This window comes from Canis lupus, chromosome 6, assembly GCF_003254725.2.
Source record: "Canis lupus dingo isolate Sandy chromosome 6, ASM325472v2, whole genome shotgun sequence".
Classification (NCBI taxonomy): Eukaryota; Metazoa; Chordata; class Mammalia; order Carnivora; family Canidae; genus Canis; species Canis lupus.
The window spans coordinates 40394458-40416685 of NC_064248.1; the positions used below are offsets into that span (position 1 = coordinate 40394458).

Sequence of the window (22228 nt, forward strand, 5' to 3'; positions counted from 1 at the left end):
CACCAAATCCAGGTGAGGCCCGGGGGGGGGAGGGGACTGGAGTCACCAGGTACAGGTGAGGCTAGAAGAACAGCAGAGACACCAGGTCCAGGTGAGTCCCAGGTGAGGACCAAAGTTAAATGTTCCAGAGTCTCAGTTGAAAAACAGAGTATCCATATCCCGATGATGCCCAGGGGGGTACAAGAGTCACGAGGTCCAGGTGAGGCACACGTGAGGACCACAGTCACCAGGTCCAGGTGATACCCAGGAGGGGACCAGATTTACAGGTCCAGGTGAGGCCCAGGTGGAACAGAGTCACCTGGTCTGGGTGAGGCCCAGGTGGGGACAAAAGTCATAAGTCCAGTTGAGGCCCAGGTGGGAACACGGTCACCCGGTCGAGGTGAGGCCAAGCTAAGTACCAGAGGCACCAGGTCCAGCTGAGGCCCAGTTGGGGACTGGAGTGACCAAATATAGGTTAGGTTAGAAGGACACCACAGTCATCAGGTCCAGGTGAATTCCATGTGGGAACCACAGTTACCAGGTACAGATGATGCCCAGGTGGGGACAAGATCCACTGGGTCCAGGGGAGGACAAGGTGGGGATCAGAGTCACAAGGCATGGGTGGGGCCCAGGTGGGGACCACAGATACAAGGTCCAGGTGAGGCCCCTGTGGGGACCACAGTCACCAGGTCCATGTGAGGCCAGGCTGAGGACCGGAGAAAACATGTCCAGGTGCGGCCCAGGTGGGGACCGGAGTCACCAGGTACAGGTGAGGCTAGATGGATACCACAGTCACCAGCTCCAGGTGAGGGCCATGTGGGAATCAGAGTCACCAGGTCCCGGTGAGGCCCAGGTGAGGAACAGAGTAACCATATCCTGATGAGGCCCAGGTGGGTACCACGGTCTTCACATAGGAGTGAGGCCCAGGTTGAGACCAGATTCCGGAGTTTGAGGTGATGGTGTGAGAGGCAAGGGGAAGGTGCAGGCCCACAAGACTTGTGCTGCCAAGCTCAATCCAGTGACTTCCGAGGAATTCCTCCCTTAGACTGGAGCTACATACTAACTTCCATACCTGAGAAGCTAGTTGAAAGCTGTCTCCCAGGGGAACTTCCTTCTGTGAGTTGAGCTCTCACGTGGTCCCTCCCAGTTCCACACTGCCTGCAGATGGACTTTCGAATGTCCTCACTAGAGATGTTGGTCAGAAGGTAGTGGGAGCAAAAGGCAGGCTGCAGCCTCGGAAGGCTTGTGCCTCTGGGTCCAGGAGAGCGGTATTCACGGAACCTCCTCACTTAAAATGCTGCTGCGTTCTCACTCAAAGGAGAATGCAGCTAGTTGAAAGCTGGCCTCTAGGCATGCTTGCTTGTGAGAGCTGAGCTCAGGGCAGGACCCTCCGGCATCCTGACACACTGTGGATTTAGCTCCTAACATCCTTAGGTTTGGTGTTGGCAGCAGTTGGGTGAAAAGCATGTGGAAGTGTCAGGCCTGTAGTCATGTGTATCCGAGTTCACTACAGCGATTTCCAAACACCATCTTCAATTAGAGTGGAGCTAGGGTCTAACTCCCATAAATGAGCTCCTAGCAGACAGCTGCCTCCAAGGCATACACACTCCTGAGGGTTGAGCTTATGGCCTGTACCTCCCACATGCTGACTGCCTGTACGCTTCACTTCCACTGGATTTTGTTCCTGTGGTGTGAGCAGCAAGTGTCTCCAAGCTCAATCCAGCGACTTCCAAGGAATTCCTTCCTTAGATTGGAGCTACATACAAGCTTCCATACCTGAGAAGCTAGTTGAAAGCTGTCTCCATGGTGAACTTCCTTCTGTGAGTTGATCCCACACGCGGTCCTTCCCATTTTCACTCTGCCTGCAGATGGAGTTTCGAACATCCTCAGTAGAGATGATGGTCAGAAGCTGGTGGGAGTCAAGTGGCAAGCTGTGGGCTTGGAAGCTTTGTGTCTCCGAGTCCAGGAGAGCGGTATTCTTGAAAAATCCTCACTTGGAATGCTGCTGTGTTCTCACTCCATGGGAGAGCAGCTAGTTGAAAGCTGGCTTCTAGACTTGCTTGCTTGTGAGAGCTGAGCTCAGGGCAGCACCCTCCCGCATCCTGACTGCCTGTGGACCTAGCTCCTAATATCCTGTGGTAGATGCTGGCAGAGTTTGGTTGAAAACCATGTGGAAGTGGCAGGCCCGTAGCAGGTGTATCCGAGTTCACTACAGTGATTTCCAAACACCATTTTCAATTAGAGTGGAGCTAGGGGCTAACTCCCATAAATGAGCTCCTAGCAGACAGCTGCCTCCAAGGCATACACACTCCTGAGGGTTGAGCTTATGGCCTTTACCTCCCACATGCTGACTTTCTGTAACCTTTGCTTTCACAGGATTTTTTTCATTGCGGGACAGCAGTGGTGTGAGCAGCAAGTGTCTCCAAGGTCAATCCAGAACCTAGCGGACAGCGGCGTCCAAGGAATGCACACTACTGAGAGTTCAGCTTATGGCCTGTACCTCTCACAGCCTGTAACCTTCAATTCCTCAGGATTTCGTTCAATGCAGGTCAGTAGTAGAGTGAGAAGCAAGTGTCTCCAAGGTCATTCCAGTGCCTAGCGGACAGTTGGCTCCAAGGCGTACACACTCCTGAGAGTAGAGCTTATGGCCTGTACCTCCCACATGCTGACTGTATGCTTTGCTTCCACAGGGATTCGTCTGATGCGGACTGTAGTGCAGTGAGAAGCAAGTGTCTCCAAGGTCATTCCAGCGCCTAGCGGACATTTGGCTCCAAGGCATACATAGTCTTGAGAGTTGAGCTTATGGCCTTTACCTCCCACATGCTGAAAGACTACGCTTCACCTCTATGGGATTTCGTTTGATGCGGGACATTACTGGAGTAAGAGGCAAGTGTCTCTAAGGTCAAACCAGTGCCTATCGGAAAGCTGCCTCCAAGGCATGCACACTCCTGAGAGTTGAGTTATAGCCTGTACCTCCCACATGCTGACTGCCTGTACGCTTCACTTCCACAGGATTTTGTTCGATGCGGGACAGTAGTGGAGTGAGAAGCAAGTGTCTTCAAGGTCAATCCAGGGCCTAGCAGACAGCTGCCTCCTAGGAATGCACACTACTGAGAGTTCAGCTTATGGCCTGTACTTTCCACATTGACGGCCTGTACACTTTGCTTCCACAGGATTGCGTTTGATGCGGGACAGAAATTTTGTGAGAGAAAAGTGTCTCTTAGCTCAATCCATCGACTTCTGAAAATTCCTCCCTTAGTTTGGAGCTACATACTAGCTTCCATACCTGAGAATCTTGTTGACAGCTGTCTCCCTGGGTAAATTCCTTTTGCGAGTTGACTCATACGCGGTCCTTCCCAGTTCTACACTGCCTGGAGATGGAGTTTCGAACATCCTCAATAGAGATGATGGTCAGAAGCTGGTGGGAGTCAAGTGGCAAGCTGCGGGTTTGAAAGCCTTGTGTCTCCGAGTCCAGGAGAGCGGTATTCATGAAACATCCTCACTTGGAATGCTGCTGCATTCTCACTGCATGGGAGAGCAGCTAGTTGAAAGTTGGCTTCTAGGCTTGCTTGCTTGCTTGTGAGAGCTGAGCTAGGGGCTGGACCCTCCCCCATCCTGACTGCCTGTGGACCTAGCTCCTAATATCCTTAGATGGATGCTGGCAGAGATTGGTTGAAAAGCATGTGGAATGGCAGGCCCCTAGTCATGTGTATCTGAGTTAAATACAGCATTTTCCAAACATTGTCTTCAATAAGAGTGGAGATAGGTTTAACTCCCATAAATGAGTGCCTAGCGGACAGCAGCCTGCAAGGCATACACACTCCTGAGAGTTGAGCTTGTGGCGAGTACCTCCCACATCCTCACATCCTGTATGCTTCGCATCCACAGGATCTCCTTCGTTACGGGACAGAAATGTGAGCAGCAAGTGTCTCCAAAGTCATTCCAGCGCCTAGCAGACTGCTGCCTCCAAGGCATACACACTCCTGAGAGTTGAGCTTATGGCCTTTACCTCCCACATGATGAAAGACTGTACGCTTCGCTTCCTCAGGATTCCGTTCAATGCAGGACAGTAGTGGAGTAAGAAGCATGTGTCTCCAAGGACAAACCAGTGACTAAGGAAAGCTGCCTCCAAGGCATACACACTGCTAAGAGTTGAGCATTTGGCCTGTACCTCTCAGAGGCAGATGGTCTGTATGCTTCGCTTTCACAGGATTTCGTTCAATTCGGGACAGTAGTGGAGTGAGTGGCAAGTGTCTCCAAGCTCAATCTATCGACTTTCAGGGGAATTCTTCCCTCAGTTTGGAGCTACATACTAACTTCCAGACCTGAGAACCTAGTTGAAAGCTGTCTCATGTGGAACTTCCCTCTGCGAGTTGATCCCACACGTGGTCCTTCCCATTTTCACTCTGCCTGCAGATGGAGTTTCAAACATCCTCAGTAGAGATGATGGTCAGAAGCTGGTGGGAGTCAAGTGGCAAGCTGTGGGCTTGGAAGCTTTGTGTCTCCGAGTCCAGGAGAGCGGTATTCTTGAAAAATCCTCACTTGGAATGCTGCTGCGTTCTCACTCCATGGGAGAGCAGCTAGTTGAAAGCTGGCTTCTAGACTTGCTTGCTTGCGAGAGCTGAGCCCAGAGCAGGACCCTCCCTCATCCTGACTGCCTGTGGACATAGCTCCTAACATCCTCATGTTACATCCCGGAAGGGGTTGTATAAAAGCACGTGGAAGTGTCAGGCCTGTACTCACGTGTATCTGAGTTCAATACAGTGATTGCCAACGGCCTTGTTCAATTAGAGTGTACCTAGGTTCTAACTCCCATAAATTAGGGGCTAGCAGACATTTGCCTCCAAGGCATACGCACTTCGGAGAGTTGAGCTTATGGCCTGTACCTCCCACATCCTGACTGCAAGTACACTTCGCTTTTAACAGGCCTAGGTTCGATGTGTGAGAGAAGTGGCTGAGAGGTAAGTGGAAGGTGCAGGCCCAGAAGACTGGTGTCTCTATCTCAAACCCGCGATTTCTGAGGAATTCCCTCTTAGATTGGTGCTATATACTAACTTCCATACATGAGAAGCTAGTTGAATGCTGTGTCCAAGAGTAACTTGCTTCTGAGAGTTGAGCTAAAACGCCGTCCCTCACCATTCCACAGTGCCTACAGAATGAGTTCCGTACATCTTCACAAGAGATGTTTGTCAGAAGCTCGTGCGACTCAAGAGGAAAACCGTAGGCTTGGAATGTTGTGTCTCCATGTGCTGTCGAGCGGTATTCATGGAAACTCGTCACTAAGAATGCTGCTACGTTCTCACTCTTATAACAATGCAGCTAGTTGAAAGCTGGCTTCTAGGCATGATTCATTGTGAGAGCTGAGCTCGGGGCAGGACCCTCCCGCATCCTGACTGCCTGTAGACATAGCCCCTAACATCCTTATATTACATGCTGGAAGGGGGTTGTGAAAAGCATGTGGACGTGTCAAGGCCTGTACTCACGTGTATCTGCGTTCAATACAGCGATTGCCAACGGCCTTGTTCAATTAGAGTGCAGCTTGGTTCTAACTCCCATAATTGAGGAGCTAGCAGACAGCTGCCTCCAAGGCATACACACTTCTGAGAGTTGACCTTATGGTTTGTACCTCCCACATCCTGACTGCAAGTACAATTCGCTTCTAACAGGCCTAGGTTCGATGCATAAGAGAAGTGGTTGAGAGGTAAGTGGAAGGTGGAGGCCCACAAGACTAGTGTCTCCATCTCAAACCCAGCAATTTCCGAGGAATTCCCCTCTTAGATTGGTGCTACATACTAACTTCCATACATGAGAAACTAGTTGAATGCAATGTCCAAGGGAACTTGCTTCTGAGAGTTGAGCTCACACACAGTCCTTCACAGTTCCACACTGCCTGCAGAATTAGTTTCGACCATCCTCACTCGAGATGTTTGTCTGAAGCCCGTGGGACGCAAGTGGAAAACTGCAGACTTGGAAGGTTGTATCTACAGGTGCAGTAGAGCGGTATTCACGGAAACTCCTCACTTAAAAGGCTGCTACTTTATCACTGCAGTAAGAACGCAGCTAGTGGCTGCACGGCTACAGGAGCGGCTCGGAGGGGCTCGGGCAGAGGCTCTGCAGAGAGGGGGGCTGGCTGGCTGGGAGGGCGAATCCAACAGCGCAGGACCGGGAGCACAGGGCGTCGGGGACATAGCCCAGAATCCGACCTCCCCCTGGGACAGGCAGAGGCTGGGAGGGCCCAGGACAGCAAGAACGCTCCTGCCCCGAGCTGAGCAGATCAGCCGCCCTGCCCCAGAGCATCCAGGCCCCTGCAGACTGAGAGCTCTGTAGTTACTGCGGGAGCTGAATCCAGGGCTCCAGAGCTGGCCGCCGCCACTGTGGTTATTCCTCTTGGGGCCTCATGGGGTAAACCCCCACTGAGCCCTGCACCAGGCAGGGGGCAGAGCAGCTCCCCCAAGTGCTAACACCTGAAAATCAGCACAACACGCCCCTCCCCCAGAAGACCAGCTAGACGGACAAGTTCCAGGCGAAGTCAAGGGACTTAGAAAATGGATACACATGACTATGGGCCTGCCACTTCCAAATGCTTTTCAACCAATCTCTGCCAGCATCCATCTAAGGATATTAGGAGCTAAGTCCACAGGCAGTCAGGATGCGGGAGGGTGCTGCCCTGAGCTTAGCTCTCACAAGCAAGCATGCCTAGAAGCCAGCTTTCAGCTAGGTGCTCTTCCATGGAATGAGACAACATGTCAGACAACAAAAAGACATTAAAGGCATTCAAATTGGCAAACAAGAAGTCAAACTCTCCCTCTTCACCGAGGACATGATACTCTACGTAGAAAACCCAAAAGCCTCCACTCCAAGATTGCTAGAACTCATACAGCAATTTGGCAGTGTGGCAGGATACAAAATCAATGCCCAGAAGTCAGTGGCATTTCTATACACTAACAATGAGACTGAAGAAAGAGAAATTAAGGAGTTCAATCCCATTTACAATTGCACCCAAAAGCATAACATACCTCGGAATAAACCTAACCAAAGAGGTAAAGGATCTATACCCTAAAAACTATAGAACACTTCTGAAAGAAATTGAGGAAGACACAAAGAGATGGGAAAATATTCCATGCTCATGGATTGGCAGAATTAATATTGTGAAAATGTCAATGTTACCCAGGGCAATGTACACGTTTAATGCAATCCCTATTAAAATACCATGGACTTTCTTCAGAGAGTTAGAACAAATTATTTTAAGATTTGTGTGGAATCAGAAAAGACCCCGAATAACCAGGGGGATTTTAAAAAAGAAAACCATAGCCGGGGGCATCACAATGCCAGATTTCAGGTTGTACTACAAAGCTGTGGTCATCAAGACAGTCTGGTACTGGCACAAAAACAGACACATAGATCAATGGAGCAGAATAGAGAATCCAGAAGTGGACCCTCAACTTTATGGTCAACTAATATTCAATAAAGGAGGAAAGACTATCCACTGGAAGAAAGACAGCCTCTTCAATAAATGGTGCTGGGAAAATTGGACATCCACATGCAGAAGAATGAAACTAGACCACTCCCTCGCATCATACACAAAGATAAACTCAAAATGGATGAAAGATCTAAATGTGAGACAAGATTCCATCAAAATCCTAGAGGATAACAAAGGCAACACCCTTTTTGAACTCGGCCACAGTAACTTCTTGCAAGATACATCCACGAAGGCAAAAGAAACAAAAGCAAAAATGAACTATTGGGACTTCATCAAGATAAGAAGCTTTTGCACAGCAAAGGATACAGTCAACAAATCTAAAAGACAACCTACGGAATGGGAGAAGATATTTGCAAATGACCTATCAGATAAAGGGCTAGTTTCCAGGATCTATGAAGAACTTATGTAAACTCAACACCAAAGAAACAAACAATCCAATCCTGAAATGGGCAAAAGACATGAAGAGAAATCTCACAGAGGAAGACATAGACATGGCCAACATGCACATGAGAAAATTCTCTGCATCACTTGCCTTCAGGGAAATACAAATCCAAACCACAATGAGATACCATCTCACACCAGTGAGAATGAGGAAAATTAACAAGGCAGGAAACCACAAATGTTGGAGAGGATGCAGAGAAAAGGGAACCCTCTTACACTGTTGGTGGGAATGTGAACTGGTGCAGCCACTCTGGAAAACTGTGTGGAGGTTCCTCAAAGAGTTAAAAATAGAGCTGCCCTACGACCCAGCAATTGCACTGCTGGGGATTACCCCAAAGATGCAGATGCAATGAAACACCGGGACACCTGCACCCCGATGTTTATAGCAGCAATGTCCACAATAGCCAAACTGTGGAAGGAGCCTCGGTGTCCACAGAAAGATGAATGGATAAAGAAGATGTGGTTTATGTAAAAAATGGAATATTCCTCAGCCAATAGAAATGATAAATACCCACCATTTGCTTCGATGTGGATGGAACTGGAGGGTATTATGCTGAGTGAAATAAGTCAATCGGAGAAGGACAAACATTATTTCATCTCATTCATTTGGGGAATATAAAACATAGTGAAAGGGAATAAAGGGGAAAGGAGAAAAAATGATTGGGAAATATCAGAAAGGCAGAACATGAAAGACTCCTAACTCTGAGAGATGAACTCGGGGTGGTGGAAGGGGAGGTGGGCGGGGGGTGGGGGTGACTGAGTGACGGGCACTGATGTGGACACTTGACGGGATGAACACTGGGTGTTATTCTATATGTTGGCAAATTTAACACCAATAAAAAATAATTTAAATCAAAAAAAGAAAGAAAGAAAGTAAATCCTCCACAAGGAGGGGACGGTGTGGTCCTGTGAGGGACAGCAGGTGTGCTCACCTCTCCATAGGATGTAGTCCTTGACGCCAGTTTTTAACTAGCCTCTCATCAAGGGCACTTCGAACCTAGCTCCATTCTCAGGGAGGATGTTCCTTGGAAATCGCTGTATGCAACAGGGAGACACCAGAAGTCTGGGCCTGCAATGTTCACTTGCCTCTCACACAGCTTCTGTCAGGCATCGAACAGAAGGTTGTTAGAAACTAAGTTTCCAGGCAGTCGGGATGGGGGAGATACAAGGCATCAGCTCAACTCTGAGAAGAAAGGATGTCTCTATCCGGCTTACAGCTAGACTTGCTCCTAGGAGAGTTAGTGGCTAACTTCATTGTGCGGTAGGACTGACCGAGACCAGAGCTGTATAGAACACAGAGACACAAGCCTTCCAGACCTGCAGCTTGCCATTGGCCTCTAGCTCTTCCATCAGGTATCTAATTAAGGGTGTTGGAACCTAATCCTCACCTAAGGGCACGTTCCTTAAAAATCATTGTATTGAGCATGGAGACACCGGACTTCTGGGCCTTAAATGTTCAATTGCCTCTCACACATCTTCTGTCAGGCATCAAACATAAGGATGTTAGAAGCTACGTTATAGGCAGTCGGGATGGGGGAGATACAAGGCATCAGCTCAACTCTGAGAAGTAAGTATGCCTCCTATCTGGCTTACACCTAGACTCGCTCCTATGGGATTTAATGCATAACTTCATTGTGCGGTAGGATTGACTGAGGCAAAACCCATCTTGAACTTGGAGACACAAGCCTTCCAGGCCTGCAGCTTGCCACTTCATTCTCATTCTCCTTCTGCGAATTATCTGAAAAGATGTTTTTGGAACCTGAATCCCAATGCCACGTGGAACTGTGAGGGACAGGACCTGTGGTCAACTCTCAGAAGTAAGTATACCTTGGAGAGAAATTTTAGCTAGCTTCTGGTTTATGAAATTTGGAATCCAGCTCCTTTCTACTTGAGCCTTTTACTAGCAAATGGCTGTATTGAATCAGATGCACCAGGCGTCTGGGCCTGCAACTTCCACATGCTTTTCACAGAACTTCTGCCAGCATCTAACAGAAGGATGTTGGAAGGTAAGTGTAGAGGTAGTCAGGATGTGGGACGTTCCTGCCATGACCCTCAGAAGTAATTATTCCTTGAAGTCAACTTTCAAGTAGCCTCTCTTGTATAAGTATTTCCAAGTAAGTTATTATCATGGTAGGAAGATGGATAAAGATTAAATAAAAAAGAATCCAGTGGGGGAGCGGCCCCCAAGAGGAGCCAAGCTAAAGCCGGCTGGCTAGAGCCTCCAGGACAGGAAAGCACAGTCTCAGAGAAACAGGCACTTTAATAATCTTCCTGGACAGAAAGGCATTCATAGGGAATTCGGGCTGTATCCCAGGCCGGGCAGTGCAGCGATCAGGTTCCTGGAGCCACTAACAGAGGAAGTGTGCCCCAGGGGAAAGCATGCCACACACTGCCTGCCATGCATGGTAAAGGGCTAGAGCTCTTGCCTAGCGGGGCCTCGGGAGCAGCTCAGGCAGTGGCTCTGGGTGGAGGGTTCTGCCAGTCCCAGGGAAAATGATTCCAGCAGCGCACGCCCCGTATCCCTGGGCTTCAGGGAACATAGCCCAGGATCCTGCATTTCCCCCAGAACAGGCAGAGCTTGGGAGTGCACAGGACAGTGAGGACGTTTCTGCAACTGGAGGGCCCCGAGCTGTGCAGAACGGCGCCCCTGCCCCAGAGCATCCAGGCCAGTGCGGACTGGAAGACTGTGGTAGTTACTGTGGGAGCTGACTCCAGGGTTGGAACGCTGGCCGCTGCCAGTCCTGTTGTTCCTCCTTGTGTCACCCTGTGCTTGGGAAGGTCCGGGCTGCCAGGGAACAGGGGTATCAGGCGGATAAACAGCTCCCACTGAGCCATGCACCTGGCAGGGGGCAGGACAGCACCCCCAGGTGCACACACCTGAGAATCAGCACAGCAGGCCCCTCCCCCAGAAGACCAGCTGCAAGGATAGGGGAAGAGCAAGTTCTTGAACAAGCAAGTCTGGAAAGCTCCAGGAGAAGTCAAGGGATTTATTTTTTTTTTTTTTTTTTTTTTTAAATCTTTTTTTTTTAAATTTTATTTATTTATGATAGTCACATAGAGAGAGAGAGAGAGAGAGGCAGAGACACAGGCAGAGGGAGAAGCAGGCTCCATGCACCAGGAGCCTGATGTGGGATTCGATCCCGGGTCTCCAGGATCGCGCCCTGGGCCAAAGGCAGGCGCCAAACCGCTGCGCCACCCAGGGATCCCGAAGTCAAGGGATTTAAAGTACATAGAACCAGAGAGTACCCCTCCTTGTTTTGATTTTGTTTGTTTGTTTTGTTTTTTCCCTTTTATTTTCTTTTTTTCCCCTTCCTTTTTCCAGTACAACTTGTTTTTAGCCACTCTGCACTGAGCAAAATGACTAGAGATGATAATTCACCACAAAAGAAATAATCAGAACTAGTACTCTCTCACACAGAGTTACAGAATTTGGATTACAATTCGATGTCAGAAAGTCAATTCAGAAGCACATTATAAAGCTACTGGTGGCTCTTGAAAAAAGCATAATGGATTCAAGAGACTTTATGACTACAGAATTTAGACTTAATCAGGCCGAAATTAAAAATCAATTAAATGAGATGCAATCCAAACTGGAAGTCTTAACGATGAGGGTTAATGAGGTAGAGTGAGTGACATAGAAGACAAGTTGATGTCAAAGAAGGAAGCTGAGGAAAAAAGAGAAAAACAATGAAAAGTTCATGACGATAGGTTAAGGGTAATAAATGACAGCCTCAGAAGGAAAATTCTATGTTTAATTGGAGTTCCAGAGGGTGCTAACAGGGACAGAGGACCATAAAGTGAATTTGAACAAATCATAGCTGAGGAATTCCCTAACTTGGGGAGGGAAACAGGCATTCATATCCAGGAAATAGAGAGATCCCCCCTAAAATCAGTAAAAATCGTTCAACACCCTGACATTTAATAGTGAAACTTGCAAATTCCAAAGATAAAGAGAAGATCCTTAAAGTAGCAAGAGACAAGAGATCCTTAGCTTATATGGGAGAAGTATTCGATTAACAGCAGACCTCTCCACAGACCCTGGCAGTCAGAAAGGGCTGGCAGGATATATTCAGGGTCCTAAATGAGAAGAACATGCAGCCAAGAATACTCTATCCAGCAAGGCTCTCATTCAGAATAGAAGGAGAGATAAAGATCTTCCAAGATAGGCAGAAACTGAAAGAATATGTGACCTCCAAACCAGCTCTGCAAGAAATATTAAGGGGGACTCTGTAAAAGAAAGAGGAAATCTGAAGAAACAGTCCACAAAAACAGGATGAATAGGTATTATGATGACACTAAATTCATATCTTTCAGTAGTAACTCTGAACAGAACTAGTGAATGGGCTTAATGATCCCATCAAAAGACGCAGGGTTTCAGACTGGATAAAAATGCAAGATCTATCTATTTGCTGTCTACAAGAGACTCATTTTAGACATAAGGACAACTACAGCCTGAAGATTAAATATTGGAGAACCATTTACCATTCAAATGGTCCTCAAAGGAAAGCAGGGGTAGCAATCCTCATATCAGATAAATTGTTTATCCCAAAGACTGTAGTAAGAGATGAAGAGGGACACTATATCATACTTAAAGGGTGTATCCAACAAGAGGACCTAAAAATCATCAATATTTATGTACCTAATGTGGGAGCTGCCAAGTATATCAATAACCAAAGTTAAGACATACTTAGATAATAATACACTTATACTGGGAGACTTCAACGCAGCGCTTTCTTTTTTAAAATTTTATTTATTTATTCATGAGAGACACAGAGAGAGAGAGTCAGAGACACAGGCAGAGGGAGAAGCAGGCTCCACGCAGGGAGCCCGAAGTGGGACTCGATCCTGGGTCTCCAGGATGATGCCCTGTACTGAAGGTGGTGCCAAACCGCTGAGCCACCCAGGCTGGCCAACATAGTGCTTTGTGCAAATGACAGATCTTCTAAGCACAACATCTCCAAGGAAACAAGAGCTTTAAATGATACACTGGACCAGATGGTTTTCACAGACATTTACAGAAGTTTACACCCAAATGCAACTGAATACACATTCTTCTCAAGTGCACATGGAACTTTCTCCAGAATAGACCATACTGGGTCACAAATCAGGTCTTAGCCTATACCAAAAGACTGGGATTGTCCCCTGCATATATTCAGACCATAATGCTTTGAAACTAGAACTAAATCACAAGAAGAAATTTGGAAGAAATTCAAACACGTGGAGGTTAAAGAGCATCCTGTTAAAGGAAGAAAGGGTCAACCAGTAAATTAGAGAAGAATTAAAAAGATTCATGGAAACTAATGAGAATGAAGATACAATTGCTCAAAATCTTTGGGGGTACAACAAAAGTAGTCCTGAGAGGAAAATACATCGCAATACAAGCATCCATCCAAAAGCTGGAAAGAACTCAAATACAAATGCTAATCTTGCACCTAAAGGAGCTAGAGAAGGAACAGCAAATAAAACCTTCACGCAGCACCAGAAGAGAGTTAATAAAGATTCGAGCAGAACTCAATGAAATAGAAACCAGAACAACTGTGGAACAGATCAACAAAACCAGGAGTTGGTTTTTTGAAAGAATTAATAAGATAGATAAACCATTAGCCAGCCTTATTAAAAACAAAAGAGAAAAGGCTCAAATTAATAAAATTACGAATGAAAATGGAGAGATCACCACCAATACCAAGGAAATACAAACGATTTTAAAAACATATGAACAGCTATACGCCAATAAATTAAGTAATCTAGAAGAAATGGACGCATTTCTGGAAAACCACAAATTACCAAAACTGGAACAGGAAGAAATAGAAAACCTGAACAGGTGGATAACCAGGGAGAATATTGAAGCAGTCATCAAAAACCTCCCAAGACATCAAAATCCAGGATCAGATGGCTTCCCACGGGAATTCTATCAAATGCTTATAGAAAAAACCATACCTATTCTACTAAAGCTGTTTCAAAAAGATAGAAAGAGATGGAATACTTCCAAACTCATTCTATGAGGCCAGCATCACCTTAATTCCAAAACCAGACAAAGACTCCACCAAAAAGGAGAATTATAGACCAATATCCCAGATGAACACAGATGCAAAAATTCTCAACAAGATACTAGCCAATAGGATCCAATAGTACATTAAGAAGATTATTGACCATGACCAAGTGGGATTTATCCCCGGGTTGCAAGGCTGGTTCAACACTCGTAAAGCAATCTTGTGATAGATCATACCTATCACAAAAACAAGAACCATATGATCCTCTTAAGAGATGCAGACAAAGCATTTGACAAAATACAGCGGCCATTCCTAATCAAAACTCTTCAGAGTGTAGGGATAGAAGGAACATTCCTCAGCATCTTTTTTTTTTAATTTATTTTTTATTGTTGTTCAATTTGCCAACATACAGAATAACACCCAGTGCTCATCCCGTCAAGTGCCCACCTCAGTGACCACCCAGTCACCGCCACCCCCAGCTCTCCTCCCCTTCCACCACCCCTAGTTCATTTCCCAGAGTTAGGAGTCTTTCATGTTCTGTCTCCCTTTCTGATATTTCCCACTTGTTTTTTCTCCTTCCTCTTTATTCCCTTTCACTATTTTTTATATTCCCCAAATGAATGAGACGAAATGTTTGTCCTTCTCCGATTGACTTATTTCACTCAGCATAATACCCTCCAGTTCCATCCACATTGAAGCAAATGGTGGGTATTTGTCGTTTCTAATGGCTGAGTAATATTCCATTGTATACATAGAACACATGAGTTTAGTGTCATCATGATACCTATTCAGTCCCTGTTTTTGTGGATTGTTCAATTGGACTTCTTCTTAAAGGGGAATTTTAAGAGTCCCCCTTAAAATTTCTTGCAGAGCTGGTTTGGAGGTCACATATTCTTTCAGTTCCTGCCTGTCTTGGAAGCTCTTTATCTCTCCTTCCATTCTGAATGAGAGCCTTGCTGGATAAAGTATTCTTGGCTGCATGTTCTTCTCATTTAGGACCTTGAATATATCCTGCCAGCGCTTTCTGGCCTGCCAGGTCTCTGTGGAGAGGTCTGCTCTTACCCTAATACTTCTTGCCATATAAGTTAGGGATTTCTTGTCTCTTGCTGTTTTAAGGATCTTCTCTTTATCTTTGGAATTTGCAAGCTTGACTTGAAGTCACCAAGTATAAGTGTATTATTATCTAAGTATATCTTAACTTTGGTTATTAATTCATTGATATATTTGGCAGCTCCCACATTTGGGGCGTATATATAGAGGATTGTTAAGTCCTCTTGTTGGATAGATCCTTTAAGTATGATATAGTGTCCCTCTTCATCTCTCACTACAATCTTCGGGGTAAATTTTAGTTGATCTGATATAAGGATGGCTACCCCTGCTTTCTTTTGAGGACCATTTGAATGGTAAATGGTTCTCCAACCTTTTATTTTCAGGCTGTAGGTGTCCTTCTGTCTAAAATGAGTCTCTTGTAGACAGCAAATAGATGGGTCCTGCTTTTTTATCCAGTCTGACACCCTGCGCCTTTTGATGGGGTCATTAAGCCCATTCACATTCAGAGTTACTATTGAGAGATATGAGTTTAGTGTCATCATGGTATCTATTCAGTCCTTGTTTTTGTGGACTGTTCCACTGGACTTCTTCTTAAAGGGGAATTTTAAGAGTCCTCCTTAAAATTTCTTGCAGAGCTGGTTTGGAGGTCACATATTCTTTCAGTTCCTGCCTGTCTTGGAAGCTTTTATCTCTCCTTCCATTCTGAATGAGAGCCTTGGTGGATAAAGTATTCTTGGTTGCATGTTTTTCTCATTTAGGACCCTGAATATATCCTGCCAGCCCTTTCTGGCCTGCCAGGTCTCTGTGGAGAGGTCTGCTCTTACCCTAATACTTCTCGCCATATAAGTTAGGGATTTCTTGTCTCTTGCTGCTTTAAGGATCTTCTCTTTATCTTTGGAATTTGCAAGCTTCACTATTAAATGTCGAGGTGTTGAACGGTTTTTATTGATTTTAGGGGGGGGAATCTCTCTATTTCCTGGATCTGAATGCCTGCTTCCCTTCCCAGATTAGGAAAGTTTTCAGCTATGATTTGTTCAAATACATATTTTGGACCTCTGTCCCTTTCAGCACCCTCGGGAACCCCAATTAAACGTAGATTTTTATTCCTCAGGCTGTCATTTATTTCTCTTAATCTATCCTCATGATCTTTTAACTGTTTGTCTCTTTTTTCCTCAGTTTCCCTCTTTGCCATAGACTTGTCTTCTATGTCACTCACTCGTTCTTCCACCTCGTTAACCCTTGTCGTTAGGACCTCTAGTTTGGATTGCATCTCATTAAATTGATTTTTGATTTCTGCCTGATTAGATCTAGATTCTGCAGTCATGAAGTCTCTTGAGTCCTTTATGCTTTTTACTAGAGCCACCAGTAGCTTTATAATAGTGCTTCTGAATTGGCTTTCTGACATTGAATTGTAATCCAAATTTTGTAACTCTGTGGGAGAGAGGACTGTTTCGGATTCTTTCTTTTCAGGTGAGGTTTTCCTTCTCGTCATTTTGCTCAGTGCAGAGTGGCCAAAAACAAGTTGTATTGGGAAAAGGAGAAAAAGAGAGAAGAGAAAGAAGGAAAGAAAAAGAATAAAAGAAAAAAGAAAAAAGGAAGAAAAAAAAGAGAAGAAAAAAAAGAAAAAAGGGTGAGGAAGCAAACAGAAATCAAAACAAACAAACAAACAAACAAAAAAAAAAAAAAAAAAACAAGGGGGAGTATCCTCTGATTCTGTATATTGTAAGTCCCTCGACTTCCCCCTGGAACTTTCCAGTGCTGCTTGATCAATAATTTGTTTTTCCCCTACTGGTCTAGCTGGTCTTCTGGGGGAGGGGCCTGTTGTGCTGATTTTCAGGTGTTAGCACTTGGGGGAGCTGCTTATCCCCTGCCTGGTGCAGGGCTCAGTGAAAGATGTTTAAGCTGTTTATCCGGTGAGGCCACTGTGAAGCTCAGTGGGGGTTGTTTACCCCGTGAGGCCCCAGGAGGAACAACCACAGTGGCCGCAGCCAGCTCTGATGCCCTGGATTCAACTCCTGCAGTGACTAAGGAGCTCTCCGTCTGCAGGGCCTGGATGCTCCGGGGGCGGGGCCGGTGATCTGCTCAGCTCCGGGCAGGAGCGTCCTTGCTGTCCTGGGCCCTCCTGGCCTCTGCATGTCCCGGGGGGAGGCCGGATCCTGGGCTGTGTCCCCAGCACACTGTGCTCCCCAGCCTGCGCTGCTGGAATCGTGCTCCCGGCCCGGCAGCCCCGTCCGCGGGGAGCCTCTGCCGGAGCCCCTCTGAGCTGCTCCAGGGGCCATGGGGCGGAGCTGCAGCGCTTTAGGGAGCTGGGCCGTGGGGTGTGGGCGCTCTTCCCTGGGGTGCAGGTGCTCTGTTAGTGTCCCAGGGAGCCTGAAGGCATCCCCGCCCTCCTGGGGTCCTGCTCTAACTCCCTGCGAGCGCCTTTCCCTCCAGGAAGATTGGTGAAACTCCCGCTTCTCCAGGCGGGTCTTTCCTGTCCTGGGGACACTCGCCCCGGCCTTAGCCCGGCTCCTCACCCCCTCCACCTTGGAGGCCTTTTGTTTCTTTATTTCTTTTTTCCCCATCTTCCTACCTTGATAGAAGCATGAACTCTTCTCACTGTAGCATTCCAGGTGTTCTCTCTTTAAATCTCAGGCCGAATTCGTAGATTTTCAGGATGATTTGAAGGTTATCTTGGTAATTTGGTGGGGACAGGTGACTTGGGGGACCCTACTCTTCCGCCATCTTGCCCCGCCCCTCCTCAGCATCTTAAAAGCCATCTATAAAAAGCCCACAACAAATATCATTCTCAATGGGGAAACACTGGGACACCTTCCCCTAAGATGAGGAACACGACAGGGATGTCCACTCTCACCACTGCTATTCAACATAGTACTAGAAGTCCTAGCCTCAGCAATAAAACAAAAAGAAATAAAAGGCATTCAAATTGGCAAAGAAGAACTCAAACTCTCCCTCTTTGCAGATGACATGATACTGTACATAGAAAACCGAGACTCCACCCCAAGATTGCTAGAAGTCATCCAGCAATTTGGCAGTGTGGCAGCATACAAAATCAATGCCCAAAAATCAGTGGTATTTCTATACACTGAGACTGAAGTAAGAGAAATCAAGGAGTCAATCCCATTTACAATTGTACCCAAAAGCATAAGATACCTAGGAATAAACCTAACCAAAGAGGTAAAGGATCTATACCCTAAAGACTACAGAACACTTCTGAAAGAAATTGAGGAAGACACAAAGAGTTGGAAAAATATTCAATGCTCATGGATTGGAAGAATTAATATTGTGAAAATGTCAATGCTACCCAGGGCAATGTACACATTTAATGCAATCCTTATCAAAATACCGTGGACTTTCTTCAGAGAGTTGGAACAAATCATCTTAAGATTTGTGGAATCAGAGAAGTCCCTGAATAGTCAGGGGAATATTAAAAAAGAAAACTAGAGCCAGGGGCATCACAATGCCAGATTTCAGGTTGTACTACAAAGCTGTGGTCATCAAGGCAGTGTGGTACTGGCACAAAAACAGACACATAGATCAATGGAACAGAATAGAGAATCCAGAAATGTGCCTTCCACTCTATGGTCAACTAATATTTGACAAAGCAGGAAAGATTATCCACCGGAAAAAGGACCATCTCTTCAGTAATGGTGCTGGGACAATTGGACAGCCACGTGCAGAAGAATGAAACTAGACCATTCTCTTACACCAGATACAAAGATAAACTCAAAATGGATGTAAGATCTAAATGTGAGTCAAGAATCCATTCATTTGGGGAATATAAAAAACAGTGAAAGGGAATAAAGGGGAAAGGGGAGAAAATGCAGGAGGAAGGGAGGTGGGCAGGGGATGGGGTGACTGGGTGATGGGCACTGAGGGGGGCACTTGATGGGATGAGCACTGGGTGTTATGCTCTATGTTTGCAAATTCAGCTCCAAGAAAAAAATAATTAAAACAAACAAACAAACAAACAAACAAACAGAATCCATCCAAATCCTAGAGGAGAACACAGGCAATACTCTTTTTGAACTTGGCCACAGCAACTTCTTGCATGAAGGCAAGGGAAAGAAAAGCAAAAATGAATTATTGGGACTTCATCAAGATAAAAAGCTCCTGCACAGCAAAAGAAACAGTCAACAAAACTAAAAGACAACCTACAGAACGGGGGAAAATATTTGCAAATGACCTATCAGATAAAGGGCCAGTATCCAAGATCTGTAAAGAGCTTATTAAACTCAACAACAAAGAAACAAACAATCCAATCATGAAATAGGCAAAAGATATGAACAGAAATTTCATAGGAAAGCAAGACATAGACATGGCCAACAAGCACATGAGAAAATGCTCCACATCACTTGTCATCAGGGAAATATAAATCAAAACCACAATGAGATCCCACCTCACACCAGTGAGAATGGGGAAAATTAACAAGGCAGGAAACTACAAATGTTGGAGAGGATGCGGAGAAAAGGGAACCCTCCTGCACTGTTGGTGGGAATGTGAAATGGTGCAGCCACTCTGGAAAACTGTGTGGAGGTTCCTCAAAGAGTTAAAAATAGATCTGCCCTATGACCAGCAATTGCACTGCTGGGGATTTACCCCAAAGATACAGATGCAATGAAACGCCAGGACACCTGCACCCCAATGTTTCTAGCAGCAATGTCCACAGTAGCCAAACTGTGGAAGGAGCCTCGGTGTCCAACGAAAGATGAATGGATAAAGACGACGTGGTCTATGTATTCAGTGTAATATTCCTCAGCCATTAGAAATGACGAATACCCACCATTTGCTTCAACCTGGATGGAACTGGAGGATATTATGCTGAGTGAAATAAGTCAATTGGAGAAGGACAAACATTATATGGTCTCATTCATTTGGGGAATATAAAAAATAGTGAAAGGGAATAAAGGGGAAAGGAGAGAAAATGAGTGGGAAATATCAGTGCGGGAGACAGAATACGAGAGACACCTAACTCTTGGAAACGAACAAGGGGTGGTGGAAGGGGAGGTGGGCAGGGGGTGGGGGTGACTGGGTGACGGGCACTGAGGGGGGCACTTGACGGAATGAGCATTCGATGTTATATGTTGGCAAATTGAACCCCAATAAAAAAATACGAGCCCCCTCCACTGAATTAGGGGATTGGATTGACTAGAATCGTCTTCAGATGATTAATTATCATTGATAATAAATTTTTTATGCTCACTCTAAAACTTATAACAAAAGAATGTAATATTTTCCTTTTTTCATTGACATTATAAACTATTTCTATTGCTAATACAAAAATACTTCAATTGGACTTCTTCATATCATGTATTTAGAAAAGCATCACGATACTCTAATATGCAGATTGCACAGCCAAGCACTATGCAGCGTTTGTAAGTACTAAGCTACATCTAGCAAATAGAAATAAATTTCTGATTTGAAGATAGAGATTTAGACCCGGCACTGGAGTTTTGTCTCTAGAAACCCTGCTTGGCTTATCACCTCCTCTCACTACTGACTGGCTTCACTTTGGGTCCCATACTCCTTGGGCATAGGCATACAAATTCCCCCAGCATATAGATCTGTGGTCCCTTGCCCAACAGAAGCAGCATGTGCCCTACAACTGGCTGCCATTTCTTATGTCCAGGTGGCACAGCACTCTCTTGGCGAGGTTTCAGTGTTGATGAGCAGAGGACATCACTCATCCGGTCCTCTGGTTTTGGGGACCGTGGGGCTCTCCTCAGACTCTGCTGGAACCAAGTGGCCTGATGAGAAGCCCTAGATGAAGCTGTTCTTAGCCTGGAATCATTGGCCCGAGGACTCTAACAGCTTGGCTGTCCTACATATTGAGAAGCAGTATTTATTTGCCATCTGTGGCAACCTGAGAAGCTCTAAGTTTGTGCAAAGGCTGCAAACTGGACAAGTTTAGACGTTTGAGGAATAGCAAAGAAAGGGTGGTCAGAGCAGTACAGGGAGAGTGATAGGTGAGGTCAGATTGTTGGGGATCAGATCATATAGCATCTTAAAAATAACAGTAAGGATTAGATTCTAAATGTGATAGGGCATTACAACTTTTAATGCAGGGGAGGGAAAGGACTCGATTTTTATTTTATAAAGCTCACTTTGGCTTCAGAGGATTGTTAAAAGGGGTGCAAGTGTGACAACAGAGAATCACAGTAACCCAAGTGAAACATGGCAGCTTGGATTAGGCAGTGGTAGGAGTGGACAGATTTGTGACAAATTTTGAGAGTAGAGGTAACAAGACTTGCTCATGGACGGATAGAAAAGTAAAGGGATTATGCTCCTGGTTTTTTGGGCTGACCAACTTGGGTAAATGGTGGTGCCATTATCTGAGATAGAGAAGACTTAGAGAAAAGCAGGTGGGGGGTGGAGACTAAGAGATATTTGAACTTACATTTGAGATGCCTGTAAGGTATCCAATACACGTGCAGACAGTACAAGTGAGGGTGAGTAGTGTTCTGGAAATTATGTAGGTCTATTTCCTCACAGTCTTTCAATCCTTTATCACGACTGTAATTTACCTTCTGTCCCTGCTGTTCATAAGTACTACTCTAAGAGGGGCCACCAAAGACTTTCAAGCTATGAAGTCCTCTTAATGCCCCTGAAAAAGTGGCTCTTCTGATACAGAACTCTCTGCTGTCTTGAGTTTATGACACTGTTCTCTTCTGGTTTTCCTCAATAACTGGCCATTTCTTCTTTTGCTGAATCCTCTGCCATTTCTCAAACACTGATGTTCGTTCCTTCATGGCTCTATACTTAGCCTCATTTTCCTTCCTGAATCATTAGTTAGTCCTGTACCCCAAATCACAGGAACAATACTAATACCTGTTCTCTTCTAAGAAAGCTGTGACTCATATTGATGGTTCCCTTCTTCCATAGGCACAGTCAAGTCTCACTAATGCTGCCTTTAGTTAAGGTCTTCAAGGTCTTTTGGCTTGAATGATCCCAGAGCCAAACTAGCTTTGCCTCTCTGTAAACTGTCCTCCACTGTTGAATTACTTTTCTGAAAAATCTAGTCATTCTTGTGCTAAAACCTGTTCACTGGCTCCCTTCCTCAGAACAAAACCTAACTTCAGAGCACAGCATTTAAGGACCCCAATATATGTCCTATTTATAGTTCATAAATAACTTCTTGAGTTTCAAAAATGCTACTCTCCTACATTAGCTTTTCTACAATCACAAATGCCACTCCTTTCTGGACCCACCTCTCACTCTTGGTGAACCTCCTCTTTCAAATGCCAGCTCAGCCTTTCTTTTCTGACCTGTCACCTTTCTGCTCTCTCCA

General features: G+C 45.6%; 1 long non-coding RNA gene across 1 annotated transcript in view; it reads right to left on the bottom strand.

Annotated features, from left to right (window-relative positions):
- The window catches only part of LOC125755193 (uncharacterized), a 33976-nt gene extending 15069 nt beyond the window's left edge, over window positions 1-18907 (bottom strand). Inside the window, exon 1 of the long non-coding RNA XR_007411041.1 lies at window positions 17513-18907. This is a non-coding gene — a long non-coding RNA (uncharacterized LOC125755193). The remainder of the gene's footprint in view (window positions 1-17512) is intronic.
- Between the last annotated feature and the right edge of the window lie 3321 nt (window positions 18908-22228).